Source organism: Biomphalaria glabrata, chromosome 12, assembly GCF_947242115.1.
Source record: "Biomphalaria glabrata chromosome 12, xgBioGlab47.1, whole genome shotgun sequence".
NCBI classification, from domain to species: Eukaryota; Metazoa; Mollusca; class Gastropoda; family Planorbidae; genus Biomphalaria; species Biomphalaria glabrata.
This window is the reverse complement of record NC_074722.1, coordinates 27,158,799-27,178,342: the sequence shown is the minus strand read 5'-3', so window position 1 is coordinate 27,178,342 and position 19,544 is coordinate 27,158,799.

Genomic DNA, 19,544 nt, shown 5'->3' with positions numbered 1-19,544 from the left:
CATTTTTATTTCTTCGTAAAATTCATATCTTATCTTATAAATTTCAGACGTTACTTTAAAAGAGACGATAATTGCGTCCTAGTCATTTTATGTTTTATGCATGTTGATCACTGACTTAAAATCTGCTGAGTCGTTGATTTGCCTTGCTGATTAATATCCAACCAAAGCCCTATAAATAGCAACACATTATTACGTTAGTTAACTCTTTCTCTCCTAATTGACGATGCCAACGTTGAATTGACCCCCCCCCCCCAACCCCATTAAACTAAATTGGTTTTAAATTTATAAGCTTTAATTTGTGTTGTTTAAAATGATTATGCATTCTCCTATTATTCAATACCAAATATAACATTTTTCTGATAACAAACAAAAAAAGTTATTGAAGTTTTATCATAACAGAATAGTGAAATACAAATAAGCAAAATAAACAATACTACCGAAACGAGGAAAACAATTACGGAGAGAAAGAGTTAATAATTTGAAGTCATTCAAACCACAAACTGACATTGACAATCTGTGTATTTCATAGCAGGCCCTCGCTCTGGTCCAAGGGTAATAGTCTCAAGATTAGAACGGCTTAAGGCTATACAAAAATACACGTTTGGTTTTCAAATCGAGGGGTTTTGAGGTCGAAACCAAGTCTCGGTGATTTTCCGGATTTTAGGACACTCCTGAATCACCACAGCTGTAATTGGGGACTAACATGAGTTGGTGATAGCCAATGTGGTTGGTTGCTTCACCATCTACAGCTATTTTTGTGGACCTGGCATTATATATCTCAATAAAAACGAATGATGTTCTTTAAACTACTATGCATTTGTTGGAAGTTTCCTTTCAGTTTTTGTGTACTTGCAATGTTTTAAGTAGCAATCCTTACTAAACGAAATGCATATGCAGTCATGCATACATACCTGGCTTTGAGACAAATCCGGTGTTTGAGGACTTAATATGACACCATGTTATGACGGCAGCAACAAAATACCCTAATCGTCTCCCTTGCCATCTTGATCCATATTATCGCAGTCACCTCCCTTTAGGTAAACTTAAACGAACCCACTTTCGGTTTGAAACACGGAACAAATAAACATGAACGAAACGAAAATTTAAAAACTTGGAATCTTAGGATAATATTGTTGTTAAACTTTTGGTGTTTATTGGTGGAGTTTAAATCTTTGTTGATGTTTAGACACGACGCGGGAAATGTGAACTAGAAATGAGATTATTAAAAAGAGAAGTGAATTCATCCGTAACAAAAAAAAAGAAACATAGATCAACATATTCCCGATCCTCCCTTTCTACCTCCGAGTACCTCCTTTTACCACCCCCACCCTCTTCTGTAGTTGATCTTGTAGCAGAACGGGCGTGCAGTGATTTAAGTTCAGACTTTCACAAACTTTTTTTTTTTTTTTGCTGTCCTTGAGATCTGTTCCGTCTAGAATAAAGTCCAGTGAGTCTAAAGCCATGTTTCCGGATACTAGAAGTAGGTTTGAAATTATGAAGGCCAAAACTAATTGGAGAATCGCGCGCTCAGTGAGGGGTAGTTCTTAACCGACCATATGTTACAAATATTTCTTAGTAAGTGCGTCTTGCTTTATTGAGTTGAAAGGTTTAATTGATATCGTGGGCTACTCGGAGTTAATAAATCGTCTGATATTATTCGTAATTCAATGTAAATTTACAGTTTGTGAGATGCTGAACATATGTAGTAAAAAATAATTATCAATTTTCTGGATGTTTGGTTGTTTTTTTTAGTAGTACTCTAAAAACATATATGCATTTTTACTTACAAGTTACTTACATATTGTTAAGCGCTTCCGCGGTGTCGAATACAAACAACGAACTGGTAATGCGCAAAAATAATTCAGTAACACCAGCGAAAGTCCGAAACAATCAATAAAGGTAGTCGACTCGGTGTTGACCATCAAACACGTTTAATAATCATGAAGGGAACAGTCAAATGTGACCTACTTCTAGCCGTGTATGAAATGTTCTTTATTTCTATGTTGTTATGAAAGCGTCTTACTTATATGGACTCCTGTTTCGTTCTGTCTTTTTTTAAGTGTTATCACGTCATCGTCACCAAGTCAAAACTTTCCCCTATTGCCGAAACAAATAATTAATTCCTTATCGTGCCATAACAATATATATATAGATGATGGATGGATAGAATCCGAGATAGATAGATAGAGTGTCTTTGTCTGTGCCAAAGAATAAAAAATATTTTAAAAACCCAACTAACTGTGAATCTCTAACTTAGCTTCTGGTTTGGTCGCTTCTTGTTGGGTCGTTCTGAGCGTGTCAGGTAACGGCTTTGTACTCGACGACCCACAGCATATATCTCAGGTCAATTCCACTACGGTAACTACCAGAATGGTTCGACCAGTTAGCGTCCATTATAGTCACACAGAATGACCACATGTGGCCGGCATGTGACCAGTCTGGGTTGTCCTGGGAGCTTCGTGGAGGTGAGCGTCTGGAATGTTCCCTCCGGCTGAAATGAGTCTGATTGATGAAGGTCGCATTCAATAGTTTTTTCTTCTTCTTCTTCCTCGTTCTCATTTTTATGTTGGAGTGTTCAGACGACTAAACCAATATATGAGATGAACTGCGCAGTGGTTTCCAAATCAGGGAGCTCTGCTTAGTTTTCTTTTTATTTTGGTGTTTTGGGCCAGCGTTTTGTTCGGCCCTCTTAATAAAGAATACAGTTTTGAAGAATATGGTCAGCATTCTCAGGTGACATTCCAAAAGAGCTGATCTCGCTAGTTCCATTTCTAAGCTTCCGGAACACATGCTGTCTCATTCTGGTCTGTCCGGTTAGAGGAGAAAGGATTAGACGTTGATCACGTTGGGATAACTTATAATAGGAGTCGTCTTTCTTGTGATTCGATTGAGAGCTTGTCCATTTCTCTTTTGTTCCAATAGTTTTTAAAATCCCAGGTTTCCTGGAGATTATTGAGATGGTGGTGTTAAGTTGGTGGTGTTAGGATGGTTGTGTAAGGATGATAGTGTTAGGATGGTGGTGTAAGGATGTTGTGAGGATTGTGGTGTAAGGATGTTGTGAGGATGGTGGTGTAAGGATGTTGTGAGGATGGTGGTGTAAGGATGTTGTGAGGATGGTGGTGTACGGATGTTGTGAGGATGGTGGTGTAAGGATGTTGTGAGGATGGTGGTGTAAGGATGTTGTGAGGATGGTGGTGTAAGGATGTTGTGAGGATGGTGGTGTACGGATGTTGTGAGGATGGTGGTGTAAGGATGTTGTGAGGATGGTGGTGGAAGGATGGTGGAAAGATGGTGGAAGGATGATGGTGTAAGGATGGTGTGAGGATGGTTGAAAGATGGTGGAAGGATGGTTGTGTAAGGATGATAGTGTTAGGATGGTGGTGGAAGGGTGTTGTGAGGATGGTGGTGTAAGGATGGTGGAAAGATGGTGAAATGGTTGTATAAGGATGGTGGTGTAGGGATGGTTGTATAAGGATGGTGGTGTTAGGATGGTTGTATAAGGATGGTGGTGTAAGGATGAATGTATAAGGATGGTGGTGTAAGGATGGTGGTGTAGGGATGGTAGTGTAAGGATGGTGGTGTAGGGATGGTGGTGTTAGGATGGTTGTATAAGGATGGTGGTGTTAGGATGGTTGTATAAGGATGGTGGTGTAAGGATGGTGGTGTAGGGATGGTAGTGTAAGGATGGTGGTGTAGGGATGGTGGTGTTAGGATGGTTGTATAAGGATGGTGGTGTTAGGATGGTTGTATAAGGATGGTGGTGTAAGGATGGTGGTGTAGGGATGGTAGTGTAAGGATGGTGGTGTTAGGATGGTTGTATAAGGATGGTGGTGTAAGGATGGTGGTGTAGGGATGGTTGTATAAGGATGGTGGTGTAAGGATGGTGGTGTAAGGATGGTGGTGTAGGAATGGTGGTGTAAGGATGGTGGTGTAAGGATGGTGGTGTAGGGATGGAGGTGTTAGGATGGTGGTGTTAGGATGGTTGTATAAGGATGGTGGTGTAGGGATGGTGGTATTAGGATGGTTGTATAAGGATGGTGGTGTAAGGATGGTGGTGTATGGATGGTTGTAAAAGGATGGTGGTGTAGGGATGGTGGTGTAGGGATGGAGGTGTTAGGGTGGTGGTGTAAGGATGGTGGTGTAAGGATGGTGGTGTAAGGATGGTGGTGTAAGGATGGTGGTGTAAGGATGGTGGTGTAAGGATGGTGGTGTAGGGATGGAGGTGTTAGGATGGTGGTGTTAGGATGGTTGTATAAGGATGGTGGTGTAGGGATGGTGGTGTTAGGATGGTTGTATAAGGATGGTGGTTTAAGGATGGTGGTGTAGGGATGGTGGTATAGGGATGGAGGTGTTAGGATGGTGGTGTAAGGATGGTGGTGTAAGGATGGTGGTGTAAGGATGGTGGTGTAGGGATGGAGGTGTTAGGATGGTGGTGTTAGGATGGTTGTATAAGGATGGTGGTGTAGGGATGGTTGTATAAGGATGGTGGTGTTAGGATGGTGGTGTAAGGATGGTGGTGTAAGGATGGTGGTGTAAGGATGGTGGTGTAAGGATGGTGGTGTAAGGATGGTTGTATAAGGATGGTGGTGTTAAGATGGTTGTATAAGGATGGTGGTGTTAGGATGGTTGTATAAGGATGGTGGTGTAAGGATGGTTGTATAAGGATGGTTGTATAAGGATGGTGGTGTAGGGATGGTTGTATAAGGATGGTGGTGTAAGGATGGTGGTGTAAGGATGGTGGTGTAAGGATGGTGGTGTAAGGATGGTTGTATAAGGATGGTGGTGTTAGGATGGTTGTATAAGGATGGTCGTGTTAGGATGGTTGTATAAGGATGGTGGTGTAAGGATGGTTGTATAAGGATGGCGGTGTAAGGATGGTGGTGTAAGGATGGTTGTATAACGATGGTGGTGTAAGGATGGTGGTGTAAGGATGGTTGTATAAGGATGGTGGTGTTAGGATGGTTGTATAAGGATGGTGGTGTTAGGATGGTTGTATAAGGATGATGGTGTAAGGATGGTGGTGTAAGGATGGTTGTATAAGGATGGCGGTGTAAGGATGGTGGTGTAAGGATGGTTGTATAACGATGGTGGTGTAAGGATGGTGGTGTAAGGATGGTTGTATAAGGATGGTGGTGTTAGGATGGTTGTATAAGGATGGTGGTGTTAGGATGGTTGTATAAGGATGGTGGTGTAAGGATGGTTGTATAAAGATGGTGGTGTAAGGATGGTTGTATAAGGATGGTGGTGTTAGGATGGTTGTATAAGGATGGTGGTGTTAGGATGGTTGTATAAGGATGGTGGTGTAAGGATGGTTGTATAAGGATGGTGGTGTTAGGATGGTTGTATATCGATGGTGGTGTTAGGATGGTTGTATAAGGATGGTGGTGTAAGGATGGTGGTGTAAGGATGGTTGTGTAAGGATGGTGATGTTAAGATGGTGGTGTAGGTAAGAGGCATAAAAAAACGACGAATCATTGATGTTGTCGCTAACACTTTAAAAACGATGCTTCCCTACACTTCTTTAAAGATCTGTTGTATTTTTTTACAAAATGAATAATTCTTAATTTATTTCTTTTTCATTTCGAAACCCTCCATTTTTTTAAAATTGTTTTAAAATTTCCTCGTTATGACATTGTTGTTTTTTTTTAGACCTGAATTTGCAAACCTTATCAAAGTGAGTTTTGCTGTTAAGTTTATTTTGCTCACCTCTAAACTTACTGACAAGTTCCTTCTGTTTCCTGTCTCGCACTGGTCTTCACCCTTGTTAAACCCTGTCCGTTCTTTAGCCACGTCAGTTAATCTTATCATTTTTTTTCCTAAATCTTCATTATTTTACAATTTTTCTCTCGGTGCTGTGCCTCTAGTGTCTTGCAGGATCTGACGATCTTGTAACATAGTCTAACCATAGGCTCTACGTGCTTAGCAATGGTCACTGACATTAAAGCAGTGACACTACACTCTTTACTGTGTTGTCAATGTACAATTATAAATATAATTCTAGTCTCGGTCTGTAAATTGTGCATGTTTATAATTTGTTTTTTTGTTGGTTTAAAACAATTTGTTTAAAATCTGGTTAACAAAATTAAGCATATAAAAACATTTAAAAATTAAGAATTGTTTACATCCTTTTTATTGGCCTCCATGAATGGTAACATTCCGCTCTTAGTATTGTGTCGTCTGTTCGTATGTCTGGTCATGTAAAAAACTAGAAAAGATAATTAAACTCCGATACGCCTTATTTTCCAGTTAGCAAAAATTTAGATGCAACTTATACATTACCTCTTATGTTAATGGAAATTTTTATAAGAAATATTTATATAAATCTAGTCACGTGAATGAGAAATTACATATTTTTCTAGAGGCAATGGAAGAGAGAATGGTCTTTCACGAACCGTTTTATCCCTTGTTAAACTATTAATTAGAATAATTAGATTATAATTATATCCCATTCATTAGGCCAAGCTCAATCTGAATCATATCTTTAAACAATCATTACATTGAAAACGTTCAATATTAACAATAATGATAATCAGTGTCGTAGCTAGAGTGGAGGGGTATGCAAATTTGAAAATCCTTCGGGTCCCAACTTGAGGGGTCACCCTAATGAGTGTCTCCACCCAAATCTAATGGGTACCTGACTTTAGTCGGGGAAAGTAAAGGCGGTTAGCCGTTGTGCTGGCCACATAACACCCTGCTTGTTAACCTTTGGCCATAGAAACAAATGACCTTAACATCATCTGTCCCATAGATCTCAAGATCTGAAAGGGAAACTTTACTTTACTTAATACGATCTTAAATCTTTAGTCTAGAACAATTAAATCGAATTGTTTTGATTTGCATATTGAAATACAGCAATCGAATATCAATATAAAGTAATTGATGGTAGTCGATGTACTCGTGTCTCAAGCCTGATTAAGTTCTCTTGTTTTTCCCTCTATGTTACCATTCAGTTCCAATGCCCTTTTTTTTTAAAGCCACGAATACTTGTTCTTTGTGATGATCTGAATCTATTCTCGAGACATCAGGGTCACTGGCCAGTGTCCAGAACGAAACACGCACACACACAGGCTCACAGACCGATTTTCTCGCTGTTGTGTTTTTCTATCTGAGTGTTGGGGGTTAGTCTGGAGCTAGGAGGACACAATACAACCGCCCCTCCAACTTGTGTTGCCCTGAGGAGTCGAAAACAAACACTCCGCTTGGAAAGACTTTGTGCCGGTTCCTCTCGTCTTTGATCTCTGATTTTTTTTTTTCATGTTTTGTTTATCGTGTGCGATCTTCCGGATGGGTTTAGCCGGTGGTCAACTGGATTTGTAAACATGGCCAAGAAGATATGTGTGTGGCATTACTGCCACAGGTCAGTTCTAGGTTTTTATCGCGACTCGTAGTGCCAGTTTATTTTTCACGTTGGGTTGTATTCCGCCCTTAGGACTGAAGTCTTACAGTTCTGCTATGAATTCTTGTTATGTTTAGCCTTAACTAAAAACATAACTTGATTTTAGGATTAAAGATCTATACAGTCTCATTCTAAGAGCACAGGAAGACAATCGTACTTTTCTATAGACCAAGCAGAGGTATCACAAGTGTCGGTGATACCCGGTGCGTGAAGCTGTCAATCCAATGCCCAACCAACTATTACATTTTTTCCACAATAAAATATATGTTAATTGAAACTTGAGTAAAATAATCGGTAATTTAGTTATTGGCAATTCTTCAAAACTGTTTCTGCTTTTAAAGCTTTGTGATAGGTGTCAGCTGGTGCAGCCCCCCCCTCCTCATCAAACCCCTCCCCTTCCCAGCGACGCCTCTAAAATCAAAATTGCGCCAATTTTGTGTACACAAAATTTAGCAAAATTTCAATCTTTGTGTTAAAAAAAAAAGACTCAAAAGTTTAATGTACTCAGTTTGAAAAGCTACATTTACTATTACAGTCTACGATCGCTCTTCATTTGGTGTAGAGCTATGGAATGATGTTGGGAGATCTGACTTAGGAAGCAGGAACTTTTTTTTTTTCTTTTTCTTGGTTCATCAGTAGGGCAACTGTTTCTAAAAGAAGAGCTTTAAGGAAATGGTTCTCGAGACTTTTATTACATTACCTTCATGAAACCAGGAAGATGAAGGATGAAAGCTGGAGTCTGGAGGCTGGAACCTGGACGCTGATCTCAAAAACGGCTTTAACGATTTTCATATAAATTTAACAGTGGATGTACATCGCTGAAAAAAAAAAATACTGGCTCGTCGACCAAATGGGGGAAAAAAACTAGTTTGACCATTTCATTTTTCAAAGTATAAAATAGAAATGTAAATTTGGTTTTGAGCACTAGATCTAGATCAAACATCGGTTTCGAAAGGACTATCGCGTTCTTGAATTCCCGGATGGAAGAAATTATTGATTCAAGAGCTAAATAAAGAAATGTTCAACAAACGTTTGCGTATCTACTTGTAAGATAAGATCTAAAGGCTTATCATTGGAATATTATAAAGTGTAGTAGATCGATACATTCACCTAACTAGGATTCTTTCTCCCTGGATTGTTGGGGGAGGGGGGAGGTAAAGTGTTCCTTTTTTTTTTAAATCTAACATTTATTCGCTATTAAGAGAAAAAAATATCGCGCTATAAGTTGTATAAAGGAAGTATTATCTTTGAAAAAAAATATTTTAATGTTTGTTTGTTTTTTTTGTTGGTTTATTTTTACCGTGAATTTTGTATTTAAAAATAAATTACTTCCGAAACATCAAATTTCCAAAGAAATAGATGTACGAATCATCACATGCACTGTCCAAAACATCACATGTCCGAAATAGTACATATTCAAAACATAACATGCCAAAAATAAATTTTCCAAACATTAAACATTACATGTCCAAAACATCGAATGTCCAGAACAACACATGTCAAAAACATTAAATGTCCAAAACAGTTAAGTTAAAAAAAAAGTCACACTGTCCCAAACATCTTATGTCCAAAACAATACATGTAAGTAAACCTGACCACTAACCATCCCCTTCTAAAAGCTAGCATTTTCCATGCAGTCACCTTTTGTTTAGAGAAAAACCAGACCAAAAACACGATGACCCTTCAGCCTTATGGACCAGCCAACGCAGAGCTCAACAAGTTTGACCTTTTGGGCGACAGGGTGTAATTGTCGCCATTATTTGTTCCTGTAATCACTACCGTTATATTCTTGTGTATCTTCGGTAAACGGGCGGAGGGAGGGTGCCGGTGGAGAAAGCGGGGCGCCGAAACTTCCACTGTTAGGTGTCAGAAGTTTAATTGCCTGAAAGCTGTGTCGAGGGATACGCCAAAACCTCCGAAAAACTATTGAGGAAATGTTTGGAAGTCAAATGAGGTCGGACTGGAAAAAGGGGGGGGGGGAGAATATAGACAGAGAGAGCGAGAAAAAAAAAAAGTGAGAAGGAGGGAGAGAGAGAGAGGGAGAGAGAGAGAGAGAGAGAGAGGGAGAGAGAGAGAGCGTCTTCCTGGGAAGTGACGCGCACTACAATTAACATAGCTTATTTTGTTCCTGGTAATGTTTGTATCCTAAGGCGCTATGTTCAACAAAATACAACATTGTCTGTCGTTACATTTTCGTGAGAACCAGGAATGGAATTTGTGAAAAAAGAGCGTGACCCTACATTTATTATGCTTTTATATTAGAGACTATGACTCTATATCCAATCAAATGTGTACATGTTTTCCCTTTTAAAAAAAATGTACTAAAATTGCAATGTTGACATGTCTATTTACTGAGATGTTATTGTATGCTTCAAGTTATTTGGATTGTTTAGTAACTAGAATAATATTGACTACTAAGATAGGAAAGCAAGGGAGGGCAATGTACTAAAAAAAAATAGTCTCCCTGTCAGACCATTCGGTGTCTAGGGCCTAGGGCAGATGATGTCATCTGTTTCTGTGGCCCGTGGCTTACAAGGATGTCATGTGTCCAGTATAACGACCAATCGCCTTTACAAAATGTTGTTTCTTTTAATTACAAAAAAAAAAAATAATTAAAAAATTGTAAAATTTGAATCAGAGTTATAAATTCATATTTAAGTATTAGTAAAAAAAAAAAACGAAAAAAAAAACCGCGTAAATTGTCCAATTCAAACGTTTCGAGATGTTGGGCAGATGATGCAGAGGTAATTTGTTTTTATGTCCGAATAGAGTTAGGTGGACTCGTGGGCGCTCTAAAAATCCCACATTAAAAAAAAAAATAGGTCTTTACCGAGATTCAAATCCAAAACCCTTCGGTTAGGAATCCAAGCGCTTCAGCCCTCGGCCACCACGCGTCCTATTATTAAGTAAAATTGGAGACATGACCAATGTTTCAAAAATTAAATAGTTCAAGTAAATGATGTCGCCTCATTTTGTAAGGAACTTTCAGACCGGTTCCGCAAGAGGGGTAGGGGGAAAAAAGCCAATACATTAAGTTCTTTTGACGAAAACATTTCAATGCGTCTTCACCAATGCGATTCTACCAGAGTCTACCCATCTCTAATACATTAGAACGGTCAAAGGTCTTCCTAGTGACGATTCATCGTTAAGGTGACCTATTTTGCGTGGACAAAACGGGCCCCGCTAGAAAACATCGAGCTTGCTAGACACGAGGCTGATCAATGCCATCAAAAACCTACATCCTTTTCTGCCCTGAAATGTTTCAGTATCACTCTCCTCATTTAACTTGATTGGATCTGAGCTCTTCTTACTATGAGAAAAGGTTTGATCTAAAAGCCAGGTGGATGAACGTCTGAATCTTGGTATGTATGAATCGTGACCTCCGTGACCCCAATGTCGAAGGCGCCGTATGAATCGACGTGCAGCGCTCTCCACCCAATGAGTTAAAGAAAACTTAGGGCAATGCCTGTCTCGGCGACGATTTTGTGTGACTCATTGATTTTAAAGCTACTTAGACTTAAATAGTAGGAAGAGGCGCGGTGACTGAGTGGTAAAGTGTTTGACTTATGAACCGAGGGGTTCAAATCCTGTAATTTTTAATTTCAAGATCTTTAGGACGCTTCTGGGTGCACCCCGCTCTAATGGGTACCTGACATAGTTGGGGAAAAGTAAAGGCGGTTGGTAGCGGTCTATAAGGCAGATTATGTAAAGGTCATCTGTTGCTCACAAGAGGCACCCAAAGATCCCCAAATTGAAAATCCCAGTCTTCACCGAGATTCCGGCCCTTGACCTTCGGTTCGGAAGTCAAGCGCTTTACCGCTCAGCCACCGCGCCTCCACCTCCAGCCATCCATTCAATAAACTGAGAACGATTAAAAGGGATCTGTTCTTCACTGTACTTAATGTTATGATCAAGCAACGGACTACTCGACACTGCACACCTACAGAAAACTTATTCACTGTACTTAATGTTTTGACTGAGTACGAGACTACTCGACACTGCTCGCCTACAGAAAACAAGTCCCACGCACGCACGCACACACAAATCTCTGAGCATCACAAACAAATGTAATTAAAGTTTCAAGACGCTTTGCTTCACGCCAATCAGCTCGGGATGTTCAGGGGATGCATTGTCCACAGGATGTGTTCTTCTCAACAAAACGGCAGGTGAGTATTTGGGCGATGGGGAGGTCGGGGTCGGGGTGTTTTCTAGGTTTCTTAAGGCCTGTATTATGTTTGTAAACTTACCCTACGCCCACAATACACACTCAACTACGGCCTGGTTATCTACGGTTTATTTATAGTAACACCGTTGTTATACAGCTGAGTCTAATATTTTTTATTTAACACGATTTGTTATATCAGGCTTATTGCAGATTATACATTTGGGTTTATATAACATTAACAGAAAGAATTTTGATCGGCTCCCGAAAAAGGAAAATTCGCTATTACGTTTGTGTGGTCTGTCCGTCTGTCTGTCTGTCACGTTAAGATCTCAAAAACTTGTTTAAAATATGAAAATCCGATTCCATGATATGTTTCATCTCGCAAAGCTCTGGTGCAATGACTTTTTCCCATCTTCTGAAAGCAAACCGTTTTGTTGTTAGAATTAAATATGCAAGACGTATTTTTTTCTTAAATACATTTTTATAACTATTTACTATCAATAGTAAAAACAACAACAACATGGGAGACTAAATCAAATAACAGAGATTTTTCTGTATATTTTATTACCATTAAGGAAATTGTTTTGTTACTTTAAAAGGAATCTGAAGTGCTGACATTGTAACTCTTCTACGCTACTTGTGTACAGTGGCGTAGCTAGGAATTTGCCATCGTTTGGAGTTGTTAAGTTCTTTTCCTTTAGTTTAATTGCAAGTTTACAAGTACAATAATCAAGAAAAACGAAACAAAACGGACAATTTAATACTGATAAAAACACTTTAAAATATCTCCAATATAAAGATCCAGAAATCTTATATTCGAGTTTCATTTATAATGGCGAAGCACTCAATTAGTCTGCACTTTGTCACGGCAAGAATATTTCTGTTTTAACAAAGTTTATATCAATTCAATCTGTATGTCTGTCTGGTCAAAGGTTTGTGCACGTTATTTCTCCTACACCCAGTCTCGGATCAAGCTGAAATTTTGCACAAGTATTTCTTTTATCTGACAACACAAAAATTAATTTTAAAAAATTAACCAATTGGCTGATAGATTAGTGTTAATTAATTAATTTGGTTTTATATACAAAAGAGGAGTTAAACCTTGAAGTATTGAGAAATAGGGTAGTGGTTCTGTATTTTTTCACCTTGGAGAAAAGTATTTTAAAATTTTTCTTGTTTTTTTTTTTTTTTTTTTTTGCTTTGAAGAAGCAATCAGTCATCAGTGAAGTCGATATCTTAATAAAAAGGCTTCTCAGTAGGGGCATGGTCATATTGGGAGATAGGTCGATATCAGCTAGAAGCCCCGTTCCAAGTCTGCCTCTCGAAGTTTTGAAAAGTTGTTTTGAAATCTCGTCTTGTCTCAATTCGCCTGATATTGTACACTTCCCGCTGGTTACCTCGCTAGAGTGACATTTATCTCCCCAAGGCACTTGAACGTTTACAGTATGTGGCTGTGAAAATAGAAGACAAATAGTCATAAATAGACATAGACACAGGTCGCCCATAAATACATAGACACAAGACGCATATAAATGCATAGACATAACATCGCTTGACTTTGATTACCTCATTGAATCGCTCGCTCGATTTCTTCTTTCTCTTTATCACTCCGTGTCTCTTTGTCTGTCTCTCTATCCCTTTGTCTGTCTCTCTATCTCTTTGTCTGCCTGTCTGTCTCTTTTTCTTGCTGGTACTTTCAGACAGTTTATTTATAGAGTAAATCTCTGAAAATTGTCGAACTATTATTGCAAAGCTTTTTTTTTTCAAAACATTTTTTTTTCAAAGTCAGGGGCTGGTATAATAAGGCGACGGTTTCCTTTTTTTAAACAAAGATTATATCAATTCACACTGTCTGGTACAATTTTTGTACACGTTATTTCTCCCAAACACCCAATTTTTATTGAAGGTGAATTTTTTCAGAATTATTTATTGCCGCTGACAATACATTAAGCAATAAAATAACCCACCAATTAGTGGTAATTAATTAATGTTGCTTATATAGAAAAAAAGGGAGATCATTCCTGCAATACTAAGATAAATGACATTGACTTTTCGGTTCTTCCCCTTAGATCAGCTTTGTTTTTGTTTTTAAAGATTCTTTTAATATTTTTTTAAAAGTTACTCAAAGTAAAAAAAAAAAAAAAAAAAACTAGAAAGAACTTAAAGTAAGTAACTTAAAAATAAAACACACTTTTAATCTAGTCATAGTAATTTCATGTTAAGAATGACCCACTGGGAAAAAATAACATTAAGTATAGTACTCATGATCGAATAACAATTATAATAGGATACAACCATTAGACATTGAAAAAATCAAAGCCATTACTAATCCAACAGGATTCTGGCCTGGAAGGGGTTTTAATAAAAGTGTACTGATTCCAGCAGCAATGAAGGCCTATAGATAAATCCACATTGAGACCGAGCATAAAGGAAGTGTCCCGGACTGCAGATGCCATACACAACAAAGTAGAAAGAATTGTGAAAATGCAACGGCGCCTGGTGATTTCGTATGCCCAACCTGTGACCGCAGCAGTGTATCAAGGATTGGCCTCTTTAGTCACACAAGAAGTTGCAAATGGAAAGATCATCTCTCGAGACGTAAAATGCCACAGACAGTTTGAAAGATCTTGACCAACTGTTGATATGTTTAGAGAGTAGAAACGTTTTGTTTTCCATGAGTTCGTCTATACTGGGAACGCCTAGCAGTCCACGGTACAGATAATGATAAGCTAATATATAGTTCTTCTTGACTGTCAACAAGGGTGCCATGTGGCCAGCACAATGACCGATCGCCTTTCCTTCCCCTACCTTTGTTAATTAATTTAATGCATCCATTACAGTTGGGTTACTTTGGAGCGCCCCAATAAAGTACTAAAATAAAAAGTTCCAATTTTCATTGCGACTCCTATTCCAGACTCCTTGGTTTGGAGCCGGAGAGCTTTACCAATCAGCTGCAGTGCCCCTTCACCATGGTATAGACCTAAACAAATATAGGGCAGCAAATAAAGGCCTAGATTAATTTACCATTACTTTTTTTGCTTTACCTTTAAGCCCCCCTTCTCACTGGATTTTGTTATATTACGATGACTATTCATACACTTGTTCTTTATATCATTCATTTTTGTAACACGGACCAGTTGCACTTATCAGTTGCTCTATTCTCCTTATATCATTTAGTTTTGTAACATGGACCAGTTGCACCTATCAGTTGCTCTATTCTCCTTATATCATTTAGTTTTGTAACACGGACCAGTTGCACCTATCAGTTGCTCTATTCTCCTTATATCATTTAGTTTTGTAACATGGACCAGTTGTACCTATCAGTTGCTCTATTCTCCTTATATCATTTAGTTTTGTAACATGGACCAGTTGTACCTATCAGTTGCTCTATTCTCCGTATATCATTTAGTTTTGTAACATGGACCAGTTGTACCTATCAGTTGCTCTATTCTCTTTATATCATTTAGTTTTGTAACATGGACCAGTTGCAGCTATCAGTTGCTCTATTCTCCTTATATCATTTAGTTTTGTAACATGGACCAGTTGCACCTATCAGTTGCTCTATTCTCTTTATATCATTTAGTTTTGTAACATGGACCAGTTGTACCTATCAGTCGCTCTATTCTCCTTATATCATTTCGTTCAATTAACAAAACGGATAGCTTATAAAACACGCACGCACACACACACACACAATTGATGATATTATGATAACTGGATAATATGATAAGTTACAGCGAACTTTGGAAGCTATATTTTTTTTTCTCTTTTATCCCGCACTTGTTTGGCACCGGTTCAAATCTTCGCCGTTGTCTAGTTTCCTTTCAGCTCTTACAGAGAAAGAACTTCCATCGTGACCTCTTTAATGGACACTCCGGGTTCATTGGGGATCACTCGAGTAAAGCTTTTTTCCTTCAAGGAATAAAAAAATTCCATAATATAAGTTGTTCGTTTGCCAGTTACCTGTATTTACCTGTCGGTACGTAGGTACACACGTTTGCCGGTGGTCTGTGCTGTGTTTTAGCCGATCCAGCACGCTTCTGCCAAGTATTGTATGCTGTTTCAGACAGCCCCGGGCTGTCTAATGTTTGCTGTTGTGTTCATTAAAAGTATTTTTAAAGCTTAAACTAGAGCGTGGAATTATCTAACTCCGATCCAAGAAAAATGGAAGTACAAAGATGCAAATCGACTGTAACTTCTTTATTCATGCATGAGTCAACTACTTTTGTGTAATAAATCTTTCAGGCTACAGGATGCACAGTGCGCTATATTATCATTCCAATAAACACATAATAAGCATAACTGTTAAATTCTAAATCTGTAAAAATACTGAAAAACATCAGTGTATTCAAAAAGTTAATTATGCGTTTTTTTTTCAAAAGTTAAATCCTGCTATAGAATTTTATTTTGTTATTTTAATAAATAACTTTTATACATTATTGTCATTAGAGTCGGCCTGTGATAATTAGAAGCCCTAGGCGAAGCAAGTAGGGAGGCCCTAAGTGAAGTGAATAAGGTGGCCCTTAATGAAATACTAAAAAAAAACGCAAAGAATTATAAACCGTTCTGTATCTATATTTTAAATCAACAAATAAATTCATATAGCGCCGATAGCAGTAATGTACTTTATGAACAATTCATTGATCATCAGACTAGAAATCACCAAATCGAAGAAACAATGGTCTTCTAACAAATTTAGTCTGAAATTGTATATATATATATATAGTTCGTCCATCGTGGTTCGGTGATGACTACTTTTGTCATCCTGGGGGCTGAGAGTTTTGGACTGGGGTGTGCCTCCTCATGTGGCTGGTGAGACCTATGTGAGCCTGGAATGTTCGGTAGCATACTGGGCAGGTTATTCCAGCTTAAGCTAATGTCATTGGCCTTGCTTTTTTTTTTCTCAGACTCTTCTCTTCTGTCAGCGCTGTTCTCTTGTCCTCAGCAATTTGTGCGCCAGTTTTCACAGCGCAGCGCAATGATGCTCTACCATATGCTTCCGTCTCCCAGAGGCACCTTCGACATAGTCACGGAGGTCAGGCTCCCAGGCGGCAGGGTCAATGCTGAGGCTTTCAGAGAAGCTTTGGGGGTGTCCCTGAAACATTTCCTTTGTCCACCTTGTCCACCAACAAACAATAACACGCCAATTCATATTTTACGTCATTTATCTGTCTCTATCTTCAAATATCTTAACAAGCGAATTAAAACGATATATATATATGAAAATTTATTAACGTGATGGAGATTTGCGCTGTATCTGCCTCACTCTCTCGCCCCTTCCCAGTTGAATCCAGTGACTGAACTGAGTCCAGACAACTGGAGCTGGTAAAACGAGCTATAAGCCTGCCTCAGGACATTGTCCATTCGTGCACAAACACGGTGCATCATAACTGAGATTATTACCTAGACCTACGCACCGCCAGACAGAGAAGATGTTGTGCTCTACAGCGAGAACGAGTCCTTTTCATTTTTTGTTCTGGAAGTGTTGGCTGCACATCTTTCGTCAACACGCTGCAGTTTTGTTTCAACTTAATTAGCTAAAACTGTCCAAAAGTCATTTGTTTTCTACTAAAAAAATCCTCTTCGCTCTATTATTTTTTTTAAATTCATAACTGATTTCAGAAATTGTTAAAACCTGTGGACTCTTCAACCGTCTAATAGAAACAATGTTTTACTAGCACGTGCAAGTTCACCACTAGTTTGTCTCCCCTCGTTTCTCTGGTCTAGTCTAGCACCCCGTTTCTCTGGTCTAGTCAAGCACCTCGTTTCTCTGGTCTAGTCAAGCACCCCGTTTCTCTTGTCTAGTCTAGCACCCCGTTTCTCTGGTCTAGTCTAGCACCTCGTTTCTCTGGTCTAGTCAAGCACCTCGTTTCTCTGGTCTAGTCTAGCACCTCGTTTCTCTGGTCTAGTCTAGCACCTCGTTTCTTTGGTCTAGTCTAGCACCCCGTTTCTCTGTTCTAGTCTAGCACCTCGTTTCTCTGTTCTAGTCTAGCGCTAATTTCCCCACTGTAACTAGCATATTGATATTCCCGCTACCATCTCTAATCTCCATTTTTTTATTTATATGTTATGATATTTTTTTCATCATCATAATAACGATGTACAGGATAAAAGTATATGTTTTAAAATAGGTGAAGGTAAGGTGAAAGGGACTGCTACTATTCTGTAATGAATTGCTACTCTGTGACTTCTAACTTAAGCCCCGAGTCGATAATGGTGTGGTCATTTATTTACATCAAAGGTTCTAGCAATATTCCTTTGTAGTTTGTAGTAGATGGTTAAAATAAGGACTACTCTTTTATTTTTAAAAATCTTATATAAACTCTGTCTGTCTGTCTGTCTGTCCGAGACCATCCGTTATAGAAGGCCTCAGCACTGACCCGGCAAGTCACAACCGCTTGGCAATTTAGACCTGTGACGTGGCAACGATCTTTAGGTGTAAACTGCCCACAGGTTGTGACGTTGCATGTCATTGTTCAGATCTTACGAGATGTTACGAAATGCTACGAGATGAGAAGCTACGAGTTTCTACGATATGTTATGTGAAGATACGAGATACAAAATGCTACAAAATGTTACGAGATGAGATGCTAAGAGATTTTATGATGCTACGAGATGAGAGGATACCGTTACAAGATGTTACGAGATGACAGGCTACGAAATGAGATGCTACGAGATGCTACGAAATGCTACGAGATGAAATGCAACCAGATGTTACGAGATGGCATACGATTTTCCGAGATGCTAACAGATGAGATGCTACGAGATGCTATGAGATGGGATGCTATTAGATGCTACGAATTTTTTTTTCAGTGGCTATAAATGTAAATTATATTTTCATTCTTTTTAATTAATATTCTTTGATGGCCATGTTCCGTACGAGGGTGAAACTCTAACTAGTCAAACGTAACAAGTGTGTATGTGTGTGTCTGTTGAGGTTATCTCTGTCTTCAGCTGAATGATGTTTTTCAGGTCGTAACGTGAATGTTATTTAGTTCATACACTTCATACACTTGACAGCGTGCTTTAAAGCACTTAGACTTGTGTCTCACAAAATCAAATCTTTGAATCATTACATCAAACTCTAAGGCGACGAGCAACAACAACACTGAAAAGTGTGTACGGTACATCAGCCGACTTCACAGATTTCCAGGGCAAGAGAATACGGTTTATCTAAAGTGCAGAATGTTCATTATTATAGAAGAACTAACTTTGCAATACAATAAAAGCATCAGGGTTTATTAACTGAAATTTCAACTAATTAATTAAAAAATGTGGGGATGCCGGGTTCGAATTTCGGGATCCTTAGGGTATCTCTGAGTCCACCCAGCTCTAATGGACACCTGACATTAGTTGGGGAAAAGTAAAGGGGGGGGATCGTTGAGCTGGCTACATGACACCCTCGTTAAGTCTAGGCCACAGAAACAGATGACCTTTTCATCATATGCCCTATAGACCACATGGTCTGATAGGGTCACTTTACTTTAACTCTTACTAGACCAATAGTAGGATATGTGCCTTGTCTAAAATCCTGTCAGTAGAATGATTTAGTACTTTTTTTTATTAGTGTTGGCGATATTATTTTTTTTGGGAAGGGAAGGGAAGGGGGGCTTATCTTAACACTTCAACTCCAACCATACAAGACCGTGGCTTTACTGGTTCTTTGGCATCCTGAGAAAGGTCAGCTGCTTTAATTAGATAATTGTAACTCTTCCAGTTTAGTGACCACTACAGGATGCTGTAAGGGGGGGGGGGGGGGAAGGACGCATCAGGCGGAACTTACTGAGGTGTGTCGCCCAAGTGGAATATTATTCGCCTTTGCAAACGCAGACAACTTTATAAAAATAAAACATGCGTCACCAACGAGGTTATTCACGTTTCGTATATAGATCTACATCTCTCTATATAATGATTTATTCATGAATACAAATAATTTGGGTTAAATTTCACCCAATGTAGAAAAACTGGACGACAAAATGGGGG